Genomic DNA, 12,576 nt, shown 5'->3' on the forward strand with positions numbered 1-12,576 from the left:
TTCAGCCCCACTGTTGGCAGGTCCATTGGAAGAGGCACATCAAATCCGCCTTGTTCTACTGCTTCCATAGATCATGTAAACACAAACTCTTGCGGAAACTTAAATTTGTTACTCAAAAGGTGTCAAGTCACATCACTGGCAGCCCACATAAAACAAAATATGAACCCCCAAGCTAGGAAACTGTTACAGTGAAGTTCCTCCCAGCAAAGTCCCTCTAAACTTGTGCATTTTGGGATTGTAGGCAGATATGTCCTCTGTTCTCACTTCCTTCCAAGTCTGCTGGGGAAATTCGCTCTAAAGATAAGAGTTCTTTTGCCTTGCCCTCCCCCTGGAGTTGTTCCTCGAGACAGGATTTTCTAACCACATAGTCACTCCTCTACTGAGGACCCAGATAGGGATGTACGAAAGTTCTGCCATGGATCTCTGGGAGGCTGAATGCCAGGGCATTCGGCCCCCCGAAATCGGTGGCGGAACGGCCTGCCACCCCCCTGCCAGTCCCCCGGGACAGGACTTACCTGGGGTGGCTCTTCCTGCCACTGCCATTTCCAGGTTTAAGAAACAACAACAACAACAAAAACGTGATAGGCTATGTAAAGATTTACGTAGCCAATCACAGCTACATTTTAAAAAAACACCGTGATAGGCTACGTAAATCTTTACGTAGCCTATCATGGCTGATTAAAAAAACAAAAACAAAAACACGCGTACGCAAATGGCAGCGCCCATGGGCGCCGCCATTTGCGTTCCTTATTTTGGCACGTCTTAGTCTACGTAAACATTTACGTAGACTAAGATGGCGAAAATAAGGGGAACGCAAATAGCGTAGATGCTACGCTATTTGCGTTCCCCTTATTTTCGCAGTCTTAGTCTACGTAAATGTTTACGTAGACTAAGACGTGCCAAAATAAGGAACGCAAATGGCGGCGCCCATGGGCGCTGCCATTTGCGTACGTGTGTTTTTGTTTTTTTAATCAGCCATGATACGCTACGTAAAGATTTACGTAGCCTATCATGGCTGACTGCAGGGACGCAAACGGCGGCTATGGCTGCCACCATTTGCGTCCCTGCTAGCCAGCGGCCAGATGTCCGGCTGCTGGCGGAGCCAGCCGGCGGCTCCGCAGAATTGCTGCGGAGCACAGCCGGCCGGCCAGGATTCCGGAGGGGGAGGAACGGAGCGCCTCCCCCCCCGGCGAGGATTCCGGGGGGAGTGACGGAACGCCTCCCCCTGCACCATCAGCATAATCCCCGAAAGGTAAGTGATTTTCGTACATCCCTAGACCCAGATAAACAGTTTCCACAGGATAAGGGCCAGGGATGCCTGCGCCTTCCACCCAATAGTTTACCACTCTGGAGCTGAAGCAACTCTTCTGCTACGTCTCCTGCCACCTGCAGCCTGGAGCTCCGTTTCTTAGAAACATCGGAAGCTGCCTTCTACTGAGTCAGACCATTGGCCCATCTAGCCCAGTATTGTCAACACTGACTGGCAGCAGCTCTCCATGGTCTCAGGCAGGATTCTTTCTTCACCCTGTCTGGAGAAGCTGGTGATTGAATTTGGGAACTTCTGCATGCAAAGCAGGCACTCTACCACACTGAGCTATGGCCCCTCTTCCTCCCAGGTGAGTGCATGTTTCTTCACCCCTTTCTCTTTTCCATCTTTACAGCTGGCTCTTATTCCTCTTCCCACTACACTAACAGTTGCAGGAATTAGGCTAGGGGTTGAAATACCTCTTTCATCTGGTCTTTGTCCCCTCCCTCAGCTTGCCTGCAGTCCTTGTCCTCCACGTAGGGATGTATGAAACACTTACCTTGTTCCGTGCCGGGCAATCTGCGGAGGTGGGGAGGCACTCCATCCCTCCCCCCAGAATCCTCCCGGCCAGCTCCGCTCCGTGGTGGCTCTGTGGAGCCGCCGGCCAGGGCCAGCCACAGCCGGAGTTCTGGCCATGGCCGCGCTGCTGCAGCTGCAAATGGCGGCCCTCATAACAGCTGCCATTTGCATCCTTGCAGTCAGCTGTGATAGGCTACATAAGTATTTACGTAGCCTATCATGGCAAAGAGCAGGGATGCAAATGGCGGCTACTTTAAGGTGCTACTTTAAGGAACCCAAGGTGGCGTACAGAATTTCTCTCCATTTTATCCTCACAACAACAACCCTATGAGGTAGGTTTAGCTGAGAGTCTGTAACTGGCCCAAAGTCACCCAGTTGACTTCCATGGCCGAGTGGGGATAAGAACTCGGATCTCCCGACTCCCAGTCCATCACTCTAGCCACTACACCACATTGGCTCTTCCTGATATGAAGTTGCTTGCTACTCCAAGTGAAGAACACATGAACTTGATAGAGATCCCCAGTCCTGAACCCATGGTTCCTTCTCTTTTCTGGGAATGATGACATCCAACAGGCTTTAACTGGCATGGTGGAAGATTTGGTAGATGCTGAAATGCTCAGAAGTTTTCGGAGTTTCCTTGGCAGATGTACATTGATACAGAATTAAAACTGTAACAGATTGGTGGAGAAGGTTCTTCTCAACTTCTTTTGAACTTTATTTTCAATATATGGGAGAGCTGATGTTTCAAATTGTCTCTGATCCCTGAGCCCAAGGGTTAGTTACGCATCAGCTGTATTAATGAATGTAATCTGAGGAAAATGTTTGTCAGAAAGAGGCAGAAAAAGAGACCATGGAAAAAAAAAGTATTGAGTGGAGTGAAGGGGCAAGCCTTCTGATTATAAATCTAAAATATTAAAATGGATTCACAGAATCCCTATTAGACATCAAAGCTGCCTCCTTATTGGGGTATGCTTTTAATTTATAGGCCTTGAATCAGGCCAAAGCAAGTCTGATAAATTGTACAGTGAATTCCCAAGATGATTAAAAAAACCTGACTCTGGTTCGTTGCTCTCCACAAATATGTGATGTCAGGAAAGCAACATTCTAGTTCACTGGCTAATTTCTGATGTAATTCAATGGTACTTAACATGAATAGCCAACAGCTCTAGAAGATACAACACTCTTTTTGAAAAACACCAATTAGGCCAGTGTTCTGCTATTTCTTTTTTATTGTTCAGTTTCAGCATTTCCAGTTTATAGGAATACAGAATGAGAGTCAAGAGGCAAAAGCAACTTCGGCTCACAACTAATAAACACAAATAAATCCTTTAACAGGAAGGGTAAGAAGGGAACTGGGGAATTTATATATATATATATATACACACACACACACACACACACACACACACATGCAGTCAAACTGAAGTTTACAATGCAGCTGAAAAAGAATTTAGAAACCCTTTTCATTTATTAAATTGTTCAAAAGATACAAAGTTCTGGGCCATGACATTATTACAGATCCCAGAGCCATGAGTTCAATACTATGAATGAGGTTTGTTAGAGGAGGAGTGCTGTTCAAAACGGCTGAAAGCTACAGCCATCTTCCTTCTTTATATGGAGGACTTTCTTCTGCCCTGAGCCTTTGGAACAGCAATGAAGCATTCATCAGTGGTGTAACGTGTGTTTCATGCATGAAAAATGTAAGGTAAGCTTACAGGAGATGACTGATTGCTAAGAAGAATTATCGTGATGCAGTGGGTTGCCAGATGTTACTTCTGCTGAAAGATCATCCCTTTTCCCTATCACATCACAGGCTGAAAGAATATATTGGGTTCCCCCATATTTCCACGCATCACCCTTCCCGGGAATATAGTGGACTGCCTTTATTTCAGACACCACATCATAAAAATATTGATGGCTTAAAAAAAAAGAAAAAAGATGAGTCCAAGTTAGGTCTGTACAACTTGTGATCCACCAAGTCAAGCAGAGCACCAGGGACTTGGCTGATGCTGGGAGAAGCACCTGCTCTTCCCAGCACCAGCTGTAGGGCTTCACATGGTGTGCACTGCTGTCATGGAGACAATGCTCAAAGACTCAGCCTGGCTTGGGAGGACCAGGGTCGCCTGAGTTCCTTTCTCCATGCTGGGAGAGGCACAGAATTCCTTGCCTCTCCCAGCATGGCAAAATGGCCAAGGGGCGGACTGATGACAGTGCACGAGGCCCTGCCCACTGACACCATCTGGCCAGCAAAGGGCCTGGTGGGGAGAAATTCACCCCCGAGCCAAATAGAGTTCTGCATCCCTGGCTTCGGGGGTGCAGGGGAAGTCATGTGGCATACAACCATGCTTACCCCTGGTTGCCTGCTGAAGCAAATGTTGCAATGCACCCACGTGCATCACTGCTTTCATGTGTTCAAGGCCTTTTCCAACTTTTCTGTGGCTTGTTGGGAAAGGGTGACTAGGCAAAACGGCCAGCCCAGGATAGCGACAAGTAAGCATAGCAGAGAATAGTCAGGGGGCTCAGGAAGAGTGGCCTGGGGGCTGCTGCTGTGCCCCAACATCTGCTTTGCCTCATTTCATCTGGTCCACATTTTTAAGCAGCCCTAGCTGAGCTGTGCTTGAAAGACCCTTCTCCCACTTTTGCGGTACAGTCTAGGGCTGTGTGCGGACCTCCTGCTTCACTTGGATGCCACTTCGGACCTTGGGAAGCAGCCCTGCTTTGCTTTGGACTGATTCAGACCCCATCCGTTTCGCTTCGGATTTGGATCCAAAGTGAGATTCGGATATCCGAATCATTCTGATACGACGTTTTCCCATTGAGTGATAGGCGGCAGTATTGCAACCGAAACTCTCCCCACGGCCTGAGTTCGATCCCAGCAGAAGCTGGGTCTTGGGTAGCCAGCTCAGGTCGACTCAGCCCTCCATCCTTCCGAGGTTGGTAAAATGAGTGCCCAGCTTGCTGGGGGAAAGGTAGTCTTGACTGGGGAAGGCAATGGCAAACCACCCCACTACAGTCTGCCATGAAAATGCCAGCACAAGCGGCGTCCCTCTAGGGGTCAGTAATGACTCGGTGCTTGCACAGGAGGAACCTTTCCTTTTCCTTTCCTTTCCATTGACTTTCACTGGAAAATAGAAACAGACATGACTTTTTCAGTGATACATGAATTTTGGGGATCTCTCAGCCCCCATATATGGGATTCCACCTGCCAAATTTCAGACAGTTTGGCTCAGTTTTTGTGCTAGGCAGAGTTAAAGTGTATTTTTTTCAACAAAAACTCTCAAAGCAAAGAGCTATAACTCTCCACTGTTTCCACAAAAGAGCATGACATCTGGGCATCTAGAAGCCCCCACAGAGGTAACTCAACCTGCAAAACCTCAGACAGTTTGGCCCAATAGTTTTTGTGCTAGGCACAGATAAATTGCGCTGTTCTCAGAAACTCAACCAAAGGGCATAAAGGGATAATCAGAGAAGTACGGTGCTTAAGCAGTGATTAGGAGGAGGTCACTATTCCTAATCTCTGCTGTGGGTTTCTTTGAAGTGCAAACCCCTCTCCCCAGTCCTCCTTTCCTATTCAGCTTCATGTTGACTTGAACAAAGAACAACAACAGTGGTCTCTTGTCTGACTGAGGCAGGAAGCAAACAGAGCAACTCTGCCAAGAAGGCACATTGACTTGAACTGACAGCAATGACAGTGGTCTTGTCTGAACAAGGCAGGAAGCAAACACAGCAACCTTTGGGCACTGTGACTGGCCTCCAAACTCTGCTGCCCTACACCAGGATGCACTATCCAGACTGGGGGCAACCCATTTTGACTACCAGCGCTGTTGGTCCCACCAGCACTTTGCCTACCCCTGCCCCTGCTAAGGCCCCGAAAATGTCTCACATTGGGCTTGCTTTGCCACACAGTGTAGTATAAAATTTAAATAATATATGTTGTATAGTGCTTTGCCCACTGTTTTTTGAAATGTGGACTGTGTAGTGCTTTGCCACACAGTTTGCACAAACACAACACAACACAAGCACGCATGCACACATGCATGCACACACAGACACAAAAGAGCAAAAGAAAAGCAAACACTGAACTACCTATAAGTGTGTATGTGGGGGAAGACTATAATCCTAACAGAAGATAAAAAGGTTTTTTTTTTTGGTTTCTTTAGGGAAAAGAGATAAAAAATGGGAAGGGAAGGAATACAGGAACTGAGAAGGGTGGGGTGGTGGTGGTGGAGGGGAACCAAGAACAAGGAAAGGAAGGTACTCTATTTATATTTATATTTATATATCTGTCATCTAGATAGAAAGTAAGGGAAAACTAATGGCTGAGAACTGAGAAGGGTGGTGGGGGGAGCTAAAGAACAAGGCAAGGAAAACTAAAGTACTTTTCAGATTTTTTTTGTTTTTTTTAAATGAACAATCAGGAAAAGAATGAAAGGTAAAACCCATTAGAGAAGGTGGGGGGAGAGAAAAAGAACCAGGCAAGGAAAGGAAGAAACTCTAAGTAGTTTTTAAATGTTTGGTCTTTAAAATAAGGAATATACAAAAGAAAGAAAAAGAATAGTTGAATTGGGAAGGAAGAAGAAAGACAAAGCTGCAGTACAAACACATACACACACCACACAGATCTAGCCAACTAACTAACCAACAGCTCTCTCCAGTAACCACCTCTCTCTCTCTCTCTCTCTCTCTTTTTCTCAATGAAATGAAAGCAGGCTGATCTCTCCAATATATCCAGTATTCCCCTGCCCCCTGTCACTGATTGGATACTGTTGGGCTAAGTTCAACCCTAATTTGGCAACTAGAATTGCCATTCGCCAAGGCTCACCATTTCTCCTGCCCTCCTCCCCCTCCATTCTACTCTACACCCCTCCCTGATCTTTCACAAGTTGATTGAGAGACAAACTGTCTGGTGGGAATGGCTTTAGTAGCTCTGAAGCTCTGAGGCAGACTGAGGTGCCATGGCGATGAGCTGCTTCGCTTTGGGGCACCTCAGTGCTGTTCTTATCTGCTTTGGGTCATGCCAAGGAACCTCCAAAGCAGCCCACTTTGCTTTGGTATTTGGTATTGAGTGGTGCACAGCCCTAGTACAATCCTCAGTTCAAAAGACTACCAAAATCTTATAAAAATATGCCTTTTAGGATTAAGCACATTCAAAATTCATATTTTGTGGAAAGGTGCTTTAAAATAATACACATTTTTTGCATTTTTTTTAAAAAAAATATTCACACATTGATGTGGAAACAGGATGAAACGTCCTTAAGAATGAACACATGCAAAACTGATATGAACTGATCTGCCAATCCGTAAAACCAAGTCAAGTTACCCGAGGTTATTTTGCAAGGCAATGTAGGGATATTGCAGAGTATCCCCCAAGTGAACATCTGAGAAAGCACTATTTATATATGCAAAACCGAGAGAGAGAGAGAGAGACCACCAGAGATGAAATGAGGCCAAACCTGATGATTTTGCCCCAAAGGAACATTTTCTCTTTGCTAATGACAATTACAGAGCTGATGGAAAATTCCTTATTGCCATATTTCCAGAGTCAGCTCAGACTGCATGTAGATCATTCCCCCCTGCCCCCCCGACTTCTTCTGACAGATCAGCCTTTCTTTAACCTTCCGAACTGAGTGTCCCTGCAGGATTTTGATGTTTTCATCAATTATGTATTTTCATTTCATACCGGTAATCAATACTACTTCAGAATACTAATGTCATACAATATTGTTGTCTTGGCTCTGAAATGAATTATACCTAAATAATGCATTTTCAAGCAACGGAACAAACGTACATTCTCCCCCAAGCACACAAAGAAACAAGCAACGAGAAATCACTGAACAATAAGCCATTGATTTTTCTGATTCCAAAACTTTCATCTTGCTCAAAATAGGTGAAGACAACACACTACTGCACACAGCATAAACCAGAGGAATGCTGTAGTATATTATCATCTTTCAAAAACTGGCAAAGAGAGCTAGAGATAGAGATAGAAAGAGAGGAAGGGCCGATCTACATTGCGCCCGCCATCGCAATGAATTCGGTGTCCCGTCGGGTTAAATGCTCTCGCCTTAAAACGTGTTTATTCACACTCACCCATTTTCCCCGTTGCAGTGCTTCATCGAATGTGCAAGCTCAGTTCACGCTCGAGCACTGTGCTGTTTTCCTGCACGCGCTTGTCTGATCTCAGATGCTAAGCGGGGTCGGCCCTGGTCAGTAGTTGGATGGGCGACCACCTGGGAATCAGGCTTCCTGCATTGAGCAGAGGGTTGTTGTATCCCCTCAAATGAGATTAAGTTTTATCCCCTCCTATCCCCCGGTCCTGATGGTTTTTTTTTAAATTAAGGTGTTATCCTCGCAGAATCGGGGCTTCTCTGCAATGTTTTTTCCCCTAATTGAGGCAGGATCTTCAGAGCTTTGAAGTTGAAGCTTCACAACTTTGAAGCTTCGAAGATCATTAATTAAAAAAAAAAACATCAGGAGCCAGGGATAGGAGGGGGTAAAACTTAATCTCCTTTGAGGGGATACAACAACCCCCTGCTCAGTGCAGGAAACCTGATTCCCAGGCGGTCTCCCATCCAAGCACTGACCGGGACCGACCCTGCTTAGCTTCTGAGATCAGACAGGTGCACGCACATCCAGCCCTTTGCTAGTTGCTGAAGAAATGGGGGCTGCTGAGGAAGCTATGCGATCGGTAGCCGGAAGAAGACATGGGGCCGTCGAGAGCTGTGATTGGTCAGGAGGGAAATACAAACACCGCCGCATATGGACAGGCGGGGGAGGGGACAATGACTGGATATGGTAGCGAAGGCGGAAAATCAGAGCGCATTAAGAGGAAATACTGGGATATTCGGGTATTGAAAGTGGGAGCACAGAAGTGGGAAATTCCGGTTCCAATTCGAGGCGGCTACTGCATAGTAGTAGTGAAAGGCAGGTGGTGAAACCTCATTGGAAGCGAAAAAAGGCGGTAAGTGTAGATCCAGCCTAAAACTCCAATAATATCTCTTGTTTCTTCAGAACTGAAGTCAGTAACAGGGTTTGAAAAAGAAGACCAAAAAGAAAAAGTGTGGGTGTGTGTGGCTGGTGGGAGAAGATGGGAAGTGATACCACAAAGCTTACAAAGAGTTTTTGAAAAAAGAGCTACTGTTAGATTGTGGGAATAGTACCAATGGAATTTAAGCCACGACATTAGGAAGTCCAGAGTGACATTATAGTGGGATACCACCCAGCACAAATGGGACTGACGTACAAACGACTATAGACTGGGTTGAGTTCATGGTGCATAATCCAGGCTTTTGTGAAGACAGCTCAGGTAACCGGCCATTACTAATATGTGTGCATGACTTCAACATGTTTTTAAGTAATTGGGCACAGCGTATACCACTGGACCCATGGGTAATTAATTATATTTATTGAACAGATTATTTCACTTCCAGGCCCATTTTTTTTTTTTAAATAAGATGGTTATAACTAGAATTGTACAAGCAGAGCACTATAAAATTATTCCCCCTCATTATTCTTTCTTTGGCAAAGGGGGAATTAATCCCCCTTCATAGCCTGAAGGATATTTGGGTGTGCACATCCTCAATAAAATTCCCCACCCTCAAAATTGTTTCAGTGCCCCACTAAGTGTTAGTACGTGTGAGCTGCCATCTGCTGTTGAAGATGGTACCTGGTCAGAACCTTATTTAAAGGGAGGGGCAGTTGCTCTGGGCATCACACACGGAGGGAGCCACCCAGCTCAGTGACAGAGCACCTGCTTTGCATGTAAAAGTTCCCAGGTTCAGTCCCCAGCATCTCCAGGCAGGGCTGGGAAAGACTCCTCTCTGAAACCCTAGGGGGGCTCTGCTAGCCAGCACAAACAATACTGGCTATGGGGACCATTTGTCTGGCCCAGCATAAGGCAGCTTTCTGTGCTCCATCAGTATGGGTAATTTGGTACACACAGTACTGTCTAACTGAGAAGTGAAGGAAGTGGTAGGTGAAATGAACATTCAGCCTCTCAGAGTCTTAAAATGGTTTTGCATGTGCAACTCTTACCCAGAATGGGTTTTCTTGGGGGGCATTAGGAATTGCTTCAATCACCCATTGTTTTTCTACAGAGGTAGGAGGTATCTACCGTGGGTAAGACACTGTCCTCTCCCGTGCTCCCCCCACTTCCAATTTTCCACCATCAGAGTCCACAGGAGGATTCTGGCCTGGACAATAGATGGATGAAAATATTTAAGTGTATGTGATGGAATGGAAATTAATATGAAATAGCATACAGTCATGATTAAAGCACTGGATGTGCATTGGAAATCTGGCCTCATGTGTTGCCTGGAGTTCCAGAATGCCCCTAATTTGATAAATTTCTGAGAGGTGGGTTTTCCAGAATCAGCATTACAATGCAAATATTATGATGGCATTTTAATGGAAATTAGGCATGTGAAAGGAATTTTGGATGTTGACGTATGTCCCATAATGAATCATCCCCACTTCAACTGTACTGCAGTAATAAAATAGTTCCTTTCATCTACCTTTCATTTAATAATGTCTTTGGGTCAGGAATTGTCTGTTACAGTGAGGATTTATAGCACCTGTAGAAGTGTTTTATTTTTTCTCATTGAGGCCTTCAGATACCATTCCAAATAAACAACAGTCATAACCTTTTCTCAAGTAATGTGGGGCTATATTACTTAAATGCGTATAAAATTACAGAAAAGGCAATGCAGAAGCTCAAATTACCAAAACATGCAATGCCATGATTCAAAAATACTCTTAACAGGTCAATCCTGTACATGTCTATTCAGCAGTAAGCCCCATTGAGTTCAGTGGGACTTATTCCCAGGTTAAATATGTATAGGATTGCAGTCTAAATAGTGTTGTTACTACAGGCCAGGTAAAAATCATGCTTCCATTCAGACATATGCTTAATTAGCATAGGAACAGGCAGTATTCAGCCTCTGACATACATCCAAGCTGCCAAGTTTTTACTTTGGCTTATGCAACACTATGGGGCGGCCATGGTAACTCACCTGCAAGCCAATTTTTTTTACTGAAACATATTACAGGGGTGTTTTTTTCTGGGGGAAAGACCTTGACAGTGTTGGTAAACCATGTGTTGCACAGCAGTCTTCTAGTTCAAGATGGTTTTCTTTATTAAACCCATTTCAACTCTTTGTGATACAAGTCATGCAGTGTTTGCGCTTAATTCCTCTTAACACATTTATCTTGTTCACACCTTGTAAAAAGCAAAAACTGCTCCCAAATCAGTATTTTGACAGCAGTGGTTTTGCATAAGTTTGTAACATGATGAATCTTAAAACAGAGATACAGTTGAGATTAATTTTCCTGCTGGCTTTCACTAAATAAGACCATACACAGAATATGTGGTACAATACAAAAGAAGCTATATAAATGAGTCTCATGTCATTGTTACATCATCAGGAAAAGAATATGAACTCCGGAAAATAGGGCTATCAGTCCAGAATACGATCTTTGGATGTATTCATGTCGTTCCCCATATGCCTCGTATCTGCAATATACTTATACGTCAGTTCAAAAATAATGATCACAGTCTCCTCCTAAGCCAAGGATGGGGCATTTGTGACCTTCCATATGTTGTTGGGCTGCAACTCCCATCATCCCTCACCACTGGCTATATTGACTGAGATTGATGGGAGTTGCAGTCCACCAACATCTGGAGAGTCATAGGTTCCCCGCTTGTGTCCTAAGCAAAATAATCTTAAGAAATGCCTGACATGGACTGTAGATCTTTTTTCACATATGGACCCAAGTCTTCCCTAAGATATGTGCAAAACTGATGATCCAATAAGGGTAATTAGGAATGAATTTAGAAATTAACCTGGATCCATAGTAGCTTGATTCTCTGGCTGTTCAGAATCATGAGGTGATTTAGATAAGTCTTCCACTGGCTGAAGACCATGCACTGTGGGTAAGTGGGAGGGATGTGCAAATCAGCAAAAGTTGTTCTCAGAATTCCATATCTTTATTGTCCTCTTCTGAACCTGTTCCGATATGTCTCTATCCTCTTAAAGTGTAGCACCCAGAACTGGACACAGTACTCTAGATGAGGTCTGACTAGTATAGAATGACCTGGTGGCAGTTCCACCAGGTCACTAAAGAGGAACTATTACTTCCTGCAACTTGAAAACAATGGTTCCATTAATGCTACCTAAAATTGCATTAGCCCCTTTTTGTGGCTATATCATACTGCTACTGCTGACGACTCCTTTTCTCCACCCTTCAATGATCTTGTTCACTATTGACTTTAGGTCTGAAATTCCCTTTTACTGTGAGGATTTAGCACTTGCAATATAGAATCTAATGCACGTGGAATTGTTAGCTGGACTTTTCAGGAGTTAAATATCAAATGAATTGGGCCTGCCCAGGTCAAGATTTAAACATTAGGTCCAGCATGTGAAAGGACAGTCAGAAAACAAGCAGGTGAAGGTCCAGTTCCTCCCACTCCCCCCAAAATGCATGATGTTTACAAAGTTGGAGCTTTTTTAAACTACCACGGTGCTCCATTGCCAAATCTTTGTCTGAAATGTCCCATGTATATTTGAAATTAAAAGATGTTGGACAAGGCCCACTTTGGGCATGGCATATCAGTAGCTGCATCAGCACCAGAAGAATAAAAATGAAACAGTTCTAATAAATGGCATCAACAAATCTGAGAAGCTGCTGTATCCGTCAGTTAAAAGCAATAGGAGCTGGAGAACGACTGGTCCTCCAAAAAAAGCACAATGAAA

This window comes from Heloderma suspectum, chromosome 1 (genome assembly GCF_057233095.1).
Source record: "Heloderma suspectum isolate Gila_16-S chromosome 1, 16-S_ref, whole genome shotgun sequence".
In the NCBI taxonomy this organism is placed as follows: Eukaryota; Metazoa; Chordata; class Lepidosauria; order Squamata; family Helodermatidae; genus Heloderma; species Heloderma suspectum.